General features: G+C 33.1%; 1 non-coding gene across 1 annotated transcript; it reads left to right on the top strand.

The window, feature by feature from the left end:
- The first annotated feature begins 9,825 nt into the window (after positions 1 to 9,825).
- On the top strand, positions 9,826 to 9,932 carry LOC128285990 (small nucleolar RNA R71). The gene has a single exon (XR_008276537.1). It is a non-coding gene; the product is annotated as a small nucleolar RNA R71 (small nucleolar RNA).
- Positions 9,933 to 10,203: the final 271 nt, after the last annotated feature.

Here is a 10,203-nt window from a genome sequence, read left to right as displayed (position 1 = left end):
TCTAGGTCATTTCTTCTTCAATGTTCTGTCAAAAACAGCCATGAAAGAGGGTTTTGAGTTGGTCTTTCATATTTTAGCTTCAAGTAAGTTCAATTCTTGCTTTTTCCTTGAAATTTTTATATTTTTGGACTTTTACAATTAGGTCTAACTTAGTATTCTATTAGTTTTTGATTTTGTTGAAAATTTTGGAAGTTACCATTGATAAGTTCATATGATTTTTGTTATTTGGTGATGAAATTGAGATGTTAATGGATGTTTAAAGGTGTTTTATTAAAGAATTTTGGATGAAAACATGTTTTAGGGGTTAAATTGAAAAGTGTTGAATTTATGGAAAATTTTGAAATTTCGTGGAATTCATGGGCTGTGATTGGTATGTATGAGAATAATTAGGCTTGGTATAAATATTAAATTGCAATAATTTTATTTTTTGAGCCTAGGGACGAGATCGTCATGTATCAAAAGTTCAGGGGAAAAATGGTAATCATCATTTTGCACTAAAACAATTTTGGACAGCAACAGTAGTCTAACTTTTAAAAATCACCAAAAATTGTGGGAATCAAATTAGAGCATGAATAAAATATGAAATTAAAGCTTATTGAGTCTAGTTTTTCATAGAAGAAACGATTTAAGAATGAAATTGTAAATCATGAGATATAATAAATTTTGTGAGACAAGATCAAAATGATTTCGGGTTCCCCTGTTTTGACTTTCGAAAATCATAAAAAATTTGAGAAAAATAATTATGGGCTTAAATTTATAATTTTAAATTATTAATGAGTCTATTTTCAAGAGAAACAAACGGGAATATCATCAAAATTCCGTGTTAAGAGATAATTAACTTTTAGTAAGCAAAAGTCAAAGCTGTCAAATAGCAAAACTGGGATAAATTTGAAGATTTTACTGTACTAATTGGCTAAACTATAAATTCTGAAAATTTTATGGTAGAAGGATATATAAATATAGTTTCAAAAACATCAAGCGGATCTTAATTTGGAGTTCTGTAGCTCAAGATAAAAATGATTTAGTGACTATGACACGGATGGATAGCTTTGAATATACATATAAGTAAATAGTGAAATTATAGATAATGTTACTTATAAGAGTGATATATACATTAAGGATGTGAAATGGAAAGGAGGAGGAAAATATATGAATGACTTGTGTATAAATTGATCACATGCCCGATTATAATCGATAAACGTTGAATTAGAAATGATATAATATTTTATTTCAAATATATATTATGAAAATAAGACTATCGTTATGGTATAAAAATTGAATTGTAAGTTCGTGTAACTTGAATTATATTATTAAATGCTTGAAATGTATGTTATTGATGTGAATATGATTTGAATGTTCATTTTATGAAAATTTATGAAACATTGATATATTTGCTAAAAAGGGGAAGAAATCTCGCTTGAATGAAAGGAAAATTCGATGGATCTCTGAAAAGGAATTGACGGTAAAAAGGATCTAACTTAGACGAGTGATCCTATCTTGATATAGCCCTCCCAAAGAATATGTGTAAAATGGATTTAGCCTGGACGGGTAATCCGAATTAGGGTATGAATTTAGCCTGGACTGGAAATTCAGATCCAAGCTCATTAGAGTAATTGTCGTTGCAGGGGATTTAACCTAGACTGGTAATCCCGACAATACTCTTTGAGGTTTAGCCTGGACTGGTAATCCCATTGTAAGAAATGAGGTTCGCGGGAGTGTGCTCTCTTATAGGGGATTTAGCCTGGACTGATAATCCTACTGTAAGAAATGAGGTTCGCGGGAGTACGCTCTCTGAAAAGGTCTTATGTATATATGTGTACGAATTGACCGTTAATGAGATTGTACACCATGAGTGTACTGCAGGAAATCCATCGAAATTCTGAGCAATTCAACGGGATAAATATGAAAAAAGATAAATACATGGAATTATGAAATTGGTGAGCGTATTTACAAAAATTTGTCATTTGAAATTGTGATTGACAGGAAGAAATAGCGAATTGCATACTTATGTATGGTTACAAGTATTTATCTAAAATACAAGAAAATGATGGTTATTGATATATGGAGACATGAGACTATGATATATGAACATGGAATATGTTTGATAAATATGTTTATTCATAATTATGGAATTATGTATCTCATGTGTACTATTTACATAAAGATGATATTTCAAATACTTTGATGAGTAAAGCTCAAATATAAAATAGTATGAAATCAAGACAAGTTGTTATAAAAATATATTTAAAATACAAAGATATGGTTGCTATATGTTATATGATTACGTAATGTGAAATTGTCTATATATATGAGAAATTTAATGAGAATTGAGCCCATACATGTTTCTTGGTATTTATATGAAGTGTATGACTAGCAAGGGTGGTGAGGTTATGTGTTAGGGCTCGTGATCAAGATGATTGAATATGCCTTGTATGTTTATATTAAATTTAAATGAGTGAATTTTTGGAAACTTGTTGGTAAGGAAGCTCGACGGAGATCACTCACACTATCCATCAACCTATTTTGGTATGTATGGTAAATGAATATGGTTATAATGGCATGTATAGGTTAATTAGTCAATGTTGGCTTATAAATGATCTAATTGTAACTAGCCATTGGTATGGCTTGTATTTAGTAAGTTTTGAGTTACATATAATTATGATTTTATCATATTTGATATGGGTTTAAAATGAACAAATTATGAGATGGTATAAGTATAGGGATGAAGATGATGGTTAAGAATGCTATAAAAATTTATAAATATGTCTCTCTCTCTCTATATATATGAATAGTTGATTGATAAATTTAGATATTTAACCATATAAATTGAATCTTGAACATATTTAAATGTTGGTGTAAGTAAAAGATCAATTGGGTGAGAAATGAGGCTTGGATATAGCTTTGTTTTTATCCACACGGCTAGACACACGGGCGTGTGATACGGCCGTGTGAATCCTGCACCTAATTCGAAAATAAAAATTAACCACATGACCTAGCAACACGGGCGTGTGCCTTGGCCGTGTGAGATCAATTTGTTCATGAGTTGCAAGTCAGAGAGTTACATGGCCTAGGGCATGTGACCTCTGTAATATAGAAATTTTTTTTGGGATTATGCGAAAAATTCCCTATAATCCCGATTTAGTCCCAAATAATTTCTAATGTATGTTTTGGGCTTCGAGAGCCCAATAGAGGAACATTTTAATTACGTTTGGAATATGAATAGTAAAATGACTCGGTTTAATGAAAAATGGTTCTGTAAACTCCGGTAATGCCTCGTACCTTATTTTGGCGACGAATACGAGTAGGGGTGTTACAGTGGTTATGAAAATTGCCAAAGAATTTGAGAGAAAAAGTGAGATTCCATAATAAAGGACCAAATTGTAAAAAAAATAAAATTTCTTTTCTTTCTCTTCTTCTCACGTTGTAGCATGGAAAGATGAAGAGAATTCTTCATCTTTCTTTGCTTATATACTAAATATAATAAAAAAATAATAATATTAAAAAAATCAAGTCAAAATATTAATAAACTATTATTTATTTATTTGATTTTAATTTAAAAGATCACCAACATCATCATTACTCTTCAAAATTATCTTCCTTGCTAAATGACCATTTTTCCCTTTATGATCTTTTAAAATTTCATCCCTGCGTCATCACTTAATTTGGTAAAATTATGATTTCGTCCCTCATATTTCTTCACCTATTCAATTTGGTCCTAATTCATCCATTTTCCTTAGTTTCTAGATCATTCCACCCTTAAAATATTTTCACTATTGGTTCTTCAACGTTTTCATATTTACACTTTAACCCCTCAAATTTTGAGTATTTACTCTTGGGCCACAAAACTTTTCTTACTTTTGCGATTTAGTCATTTCCTAGAATTAATATATCATAATATACTTTCCAATGTTGACATAACTCAAAATTTCCCTTTTTATCACTTTATTTCTTTATTTTACTATATCAAGGATAATATATTACTTTCTTACTGTAGTAATTTTTGGGGTATTACAGCAATAATCTCAGTTATTATCAGATTCAAGCAGGAATAGATTTAATGACCAAAGCTCAATATTTACTTCAACAAAAATCTTATTGCCTCTGGACTGATGGAAGAAGAATATTGGTATATGATATTGGAGTTGGATATACTTAGGATGATAAAAATAAGGAATCCATTCAACTATTAAAAAAGATAGCTGACATGGAGATTGATAATTTTTCATCACACATAATAGAAGAAATAAAAAATACGTGAAAAAATTAGAACTCACCAAGACTGTCAATCGATTCATTACATCTAGATGAAATTGAAGAAATGAATTTAGATAATATTCAGGAAGGATAAAAAGACAAATGATGTGCGTGAAAAGTTTTATATTTATGATTGATCGTACTTGAAAACTAAGTATTATCACGATAAAGGCAAGTGCACCTATCGAACAGTAGTATAGCTTATAGCAAGACTGGAATGTCGAACCCACAGGAACTAAAAGTACTAATATTAACCTTCTTTTTATTATCTAGCCTAAAAATAAGAGGATTTGTTTTATCTAAACTAATTAACTAAATTAAGAATGCACAAGAAGTAAATTGGGGAAATACTTTTGGGAAAACCGATTGATTTAGACAATACCCAAGGGAAATTCCACCTGGATTTCACTTGTTATTTGACTCTGAATTAGACGATTTATTCACTTGACTTGATCCGTAGAAATCCCTAATTAATATTATTATCTCTCTCGAGACTAACAACGTCTAACCCTAGGTTGATTAATTGAAATCTCTTTCTAATTAAAACCCCTAGTGTTGCATTAACTTGATCTATGGATTCCCTTATTAGGTTTGACCCTAATCCGGCAAATTTATGTCGCCCTATGTTTAGGGGTGCAATAAACTCCTCTTAATTATGCTAGATCTACTCTTAGACAGGGACTTTTGCTCCTCTGAATAAGCACATCAATACTTGAATCAATATCCTGGAATATTAAAGCAAGAATTAAGAAAACATAATTAAGAACAAATCAAGTATTTATCATATAATTTAGAAAATAATAACAAGATCTGTATTAGGTTTCATCCCCCTTAGGTATTTAGGGGATTTAGTTCATATGTGTAAAAGAAAACATCTCAGAAGAATAATGATAACAAAACATAAAGAAGCCCAAAAATCCCTGAAGGAAATTGAAGGGAGATCTTTAGTCTTGAAGGAGAATCCGGCTTCTGAGATGGATCAATTGAATTTCTTCGAGTAATTCCTTACCTCCTACTCTGTGTGTTCCCCTTAATCCTCATCTAGGGTGTTTATATAGGTTTTAGAATGTCTCAAAACCCTAAAAAGTTTCCTTTTTCAGAATAGAATTAGACTTGGGCTCGACAGGGACACGGTCGTGTACCATGCCAGTGTGCACGTGCTTCAAACCGTGTTAGAGTCTGTTAAATAGACACGATCATGTGGTCTAACCGTGTGTGGAAGTCCAGGACATGTTGATTTCCCACGTTGACCCATTTTCTCCTTTTTTGGCCTATTTTTCACTCTTTTTACTCTCTTATGCTCACTAAGTATAAGACATGAAATTAAAGGATTAGGATCATCAAATTCCACAAATCTAATGATAATTCATCCGATAATGTGCTAAGCATGGGATAAAAATATGTATAAATTGCGACTTATCAAATACCCCCACACTTAAGCTTTTGCTTGTCCTTAAGCAAAATCCTCAACTCACAACCAAAATAAATTCTTCTCAACTTATAATTCTCATTAATAACGTCTCAAAATAATCCACAAGCAGTCCTGCTTTGAAAATTTAACTAAAAGAACATTAAAGTTTCAAATAGTCAAAGTCGAGCATTTTAATGATAAAATTATAGGCATCCCATTTAATCTAAGTAATTATCTTTGATTCCAAATTGACGATGGTTGACATCCTCACTAATGGTTCACTCAAATCACTCGATGTGTTTAAGGTTCAAATTAAGCACTCATTAGTCAAACATGAAGAGTTATTACCATAGGCTTGCATGAAAATCAAATCTCCACCACTATAAATGAGATGATACACAAATCAAAAGGTCTTTGAAAGGTTGTAATGGGGCTTTGGGTTAAAGGTATGGATAAAGGCTAAAAAAGAAACGGTTAGAATTGAGATTAACTTGATAAATTACCTAATTGGAAAAACAACTAACATCAATTGAGCTTCATCTCAGAAAATAGAATTAAATACTTAAGCTAAAACAAAGAATTACTACTAATATGTATGTATATATGTTTTTTTAAGAACAAGTACATAATAAGAAATAATTCAGGGGCTAAAAAGAACGAACCTAGCTAGGTAATAATTCAAATTAAATCTCGATAAAAAGGGAGTTAATAAACATGGAAAAATTCTTAATGAATTAAAAAGAGTTAAGTTATGAGTTAGGTGAATTAAAAAAAAAATAGTTTGTTAAGCTCAAAGGGGTTCACTAAGGGTCAATTATGTAGGTAGGCTTTTTATGAGAGAAAAAAAATGGGTTAAAACCTAAGTGCCTTTATCATTTTAGTATATCAAATCAATGGTGTGGTCTCGACATGTATAATCGATGCAAGTTCTAGAATAACAAATCAATGTTGACACATTCATGATCAATAAAATCAGTGAGCAAGAAGAATATATGCTCTAAAAGGCTCAAAATCTCACAAAAATTATAGATATTTGATGTCAATCTTGTAAATTCAGAACTTTAAAATAATACCCCAATTCAGGGAAACAACCAAATAATTTTAATTCTCAAAAGTTTCAACTAATCATGCTCAATTCTCTAATGTCTTAAAGTTTAAACAATCAATGCACAGTTACCTATGATTTAATTTAGAACATATCAATAAAAATCATAAATCTATCAAAATTTACTCCAATAGTGATATGAGAAAATTATTTGAGAACAAGATAAGAATTCAGGGATTTTCTGATAATCACATAAATAACCTCCCCACACTTAAGATGTACATTGTCCTCAATGTACAAAGATATATAACATCAATATAAAGATAATATCAAAAGAGGGAGAGAAGCAAAACTGCTCTGAAATTGTGGATGAAATCCTTGGATTAGCGAGAGTGAGAATTGTAGGTAAAGCTTATGAAAGGCATAATTCTGAGAAAGTAAATACCACTGTGAAAGAGAATTAAGTGATAATTCGATAATAACCATAAGGAAAAGCAGAGTTTGAAATATAACACAGGAGTCTTCAAAAATAAATAAGAGGCAAATGGAATTTTAAATAAAATAGAAATAAAAATAAAAATAAAAATAAAAATAAAAATAAAAAAAGTAAAATAAGCACGTCCATGTGCTCTTATTTCAGCCTGTGTTTCGTGGTTTTCAAATTTGGGCGTATTGGTGCACATGGTCGTGTCGCACAGCCGTGTCTCGCTTCATTCACTTCTCCCACGCCTATGTATATATGCGCATGCCTGTGTTATTTTGACAGTTTCGACCACGGGTGGTAGGCACGGGCGTGTCGCACGCTCGTGTTAAATTCTCAGTTTCTACCACGGCTTATAGGACACAGGCGTGTGGCACGCTCACGTTGATTTGGCAGGATTGCCTATGGCCATGTCGCACGGCTGTGGCAACGTATCGAATCCATTGTTTTAGGAAAAATTTTACTCTGTTTTCACACGGCCGTATCGCACGGTCGTGTCGCCGCCCGTGGTATGAGCACGGCCTAAGGCACGCCCATGTGCCTGGCCGTGTGGATTTGGAAAACCTGTGTTCAAGGACTTAGTTAATGATTTAGATGTTGAAAACTAAAATTTAAAGAACTCAACACTATTAGTGCTCGAGTTGCCTAGCTTATTTATAGTCTAAGCTCGACTTACCTCAATTTCGTGTGATTACGGTAGACTGAGGAGTTGAAACTCCTCACCTCTGCTATAAATTTTTATCAAAATAAGGTCTAAGTCGAGTATTATTTACCTTAAAAGTTTCGAATACAGTATGTGTTACTTCGACTGTACCATGTGAGAAGATGTTCATTACTTTGAAGGGAGTCACTTTTTCCGTATTGTGCTCTAAAGTAGTAATTTGGGGGTCATTTTCATCTAACAATACTTTGTCCCCAACTTTAATTTGCTTTGTTTCATCCCTATGCTCATCGTTGTGTCGCTTCAATTTTTCGTGTGCTTTTGGTTTCTCATTGACAGGTGTTTGCCATTCATCCAGTTCATCGATCTGAAGTCTTCATTCTTCGTGAGTCGGCCTGTTTTCGTGGCATGGGTTAGGCTCCATCACGTTCTTTCTAAGGGGCTCCTGCAAAGAAGTTTGAGTTGTAACATTATTTAAATTAACCGAACTTAAAGAATCATCTTGATTGCTAGATATTTTAGCAGAATCACGAGCTTGGAGAGTGATTGTGTCATCGCCTACACGAAGTGTCAATTCTCTTGCGCCAATGTCAATAATAGTTCTAGCAGCTGCTAAAAAGGGTCGTCCTAAAATCAAAGGTATGTTACTATCCTCTTCCATATCTAGAACAACAAAGTCTACTGGGTATATAAATTTATCGATTTTAACAAGAACATCTTCAATGATACCCTTAGGAAATCTAATGGTTTTATCAGCCAATTGAATGCTCATCCTAGTTTGTTTGGTTTTCCCAAGACCTAGCTGTTTAAACATTAATGCTCGCCCTTAAATCAGCCAATGCATTATTTACATCTAAGCTACCAATTAAACAAGGAATCGTAAAACTCACTGGATCTTTCAATTTGTTGGGCAGCTTATTCTATAGAATGGTTGAGCAAACTGCACTTAAAAATTTATTTGCTAAAAGCTCCCTTAAAAATTTAACTACGTTTGGCATCTGCGAAAGAGCTTTAATAAACAGTAAGTTAATATGTAATTTCTTTAATAGTTTAAGGAATTTATCAAATTTTTCGTCTGTGTGGTCTTTCCTTGTCGCAATGGGGTATGGCAGACGAGGTTTGTAGTTTTTACTTACCGGTTTTTTCTTACTGTGGTCCACTTCACCTTTATCTTTACTTACCACAATTTCTTGCCTCGGTTCTGGTTTAGGTTCAACTAAACCTTCTTTATTTCGAATGGTAATCGCATTAAGCTGTTCCCTTGGGTTAGATTTAGTGATACTCGGTAAGCTGCCTTGTGGTCGTTCAGAAATCAGTTTGGCAAGTTGGCCTATCTGAGTTTTGAGCCCTTGGATCGACGCTTGTTGATTCTTAAGTGCTGTCTCGGTATTCTGAAAATGAGTTTCTGACACCGAGATAAATTTCGTTAGCATCTCTTTGAGGTTTGGCTTCTTTTCTTGCGGGTAAGGTGGTTGTTGAAAACCTTGGGAATGTTGTGGCCTTTGATTTCCTTGGCCTCCCCATGAGAAATTTGGGTGGTTCCTCCAACCTGCGTTGTAAGTGTTACTATAAGAGTTATTTTGAGGTCAAGAATTATTACCCATAATTGCTCGTTTTCCATGTTATGGCCATAGGGTATGTATCTTGAATTGCTCGTTCCACCTCCACTTGCATCGCATTGCATTATTGAGTGAACCAGTGAAGAGTCAACTAAACCATCAATTTTTTTATTCAAAAGTTCTACTTGATTAGAGAGCATAGTGACCGAATCGATGTTAAAAATGCCAGCTGCTTTCGTCGATTTTGTCCTTATGACTTGCCACTGATAATTATTCAGTGACATTTCTTCTATAAATTCATAAGCCTCTTTAGGTGTCCTATTATTGATAGTTCCACTAGCAGCTACGTCAATCATCTGTCTAGTCGAAGGATTCAGGCCATTGTGAAAAGTTTGAACCTGTAGCCAAAGTGGTAACCCATGGTTAGGGCACCTTCTCAATAAATTCTTGTATCTCTCCCATGCATCATAGAGGGTTTCTAAATCCATCTGCACAAAAGAAAAAATATCATTCATTAATTTAGCCGTTTTAGCTTGCAGAAAGTATTTAAGTAAAAATTTTTTAGTTATTTGTTCCCAAGTGGTGATTGACCCTCATGGGAACGAGTTCAAACACTGTTTAGCCTTATCCCTCAACGAAAAGGGAAACAACCGAAGGCGAATGACATCATCAGAAACACCATTGATCTTAAAAATGTCACAAAACTCCAAAAAATTCGCCAAATGAGCGTTTGGATCCTCGTCCTGCAAACCATCAAATTGAACAAACTGTTGTATCATTTGAATCGTGTTA

This window comes from Gossypium arboreum, chromosome 12 (genome assembly GCF_025698485.1).
Source record: "Gossypium arboreum isolate Shixiya-1 chromosome 12, ASM2569848v2, whole genome shotgun sequence".
Lineage (NCBI taxonomy): Eukaryota > Viridiplantae > Streptophyta > Magnoliopsida > Malvales > Malvaceae > Gossypium > Gossypium arboreum.
The sequence above is the reverse complement of the archived record's forward strand: the minus strand, read 5'-3'. Positions and strand labels throughout refer to the sequence as shown.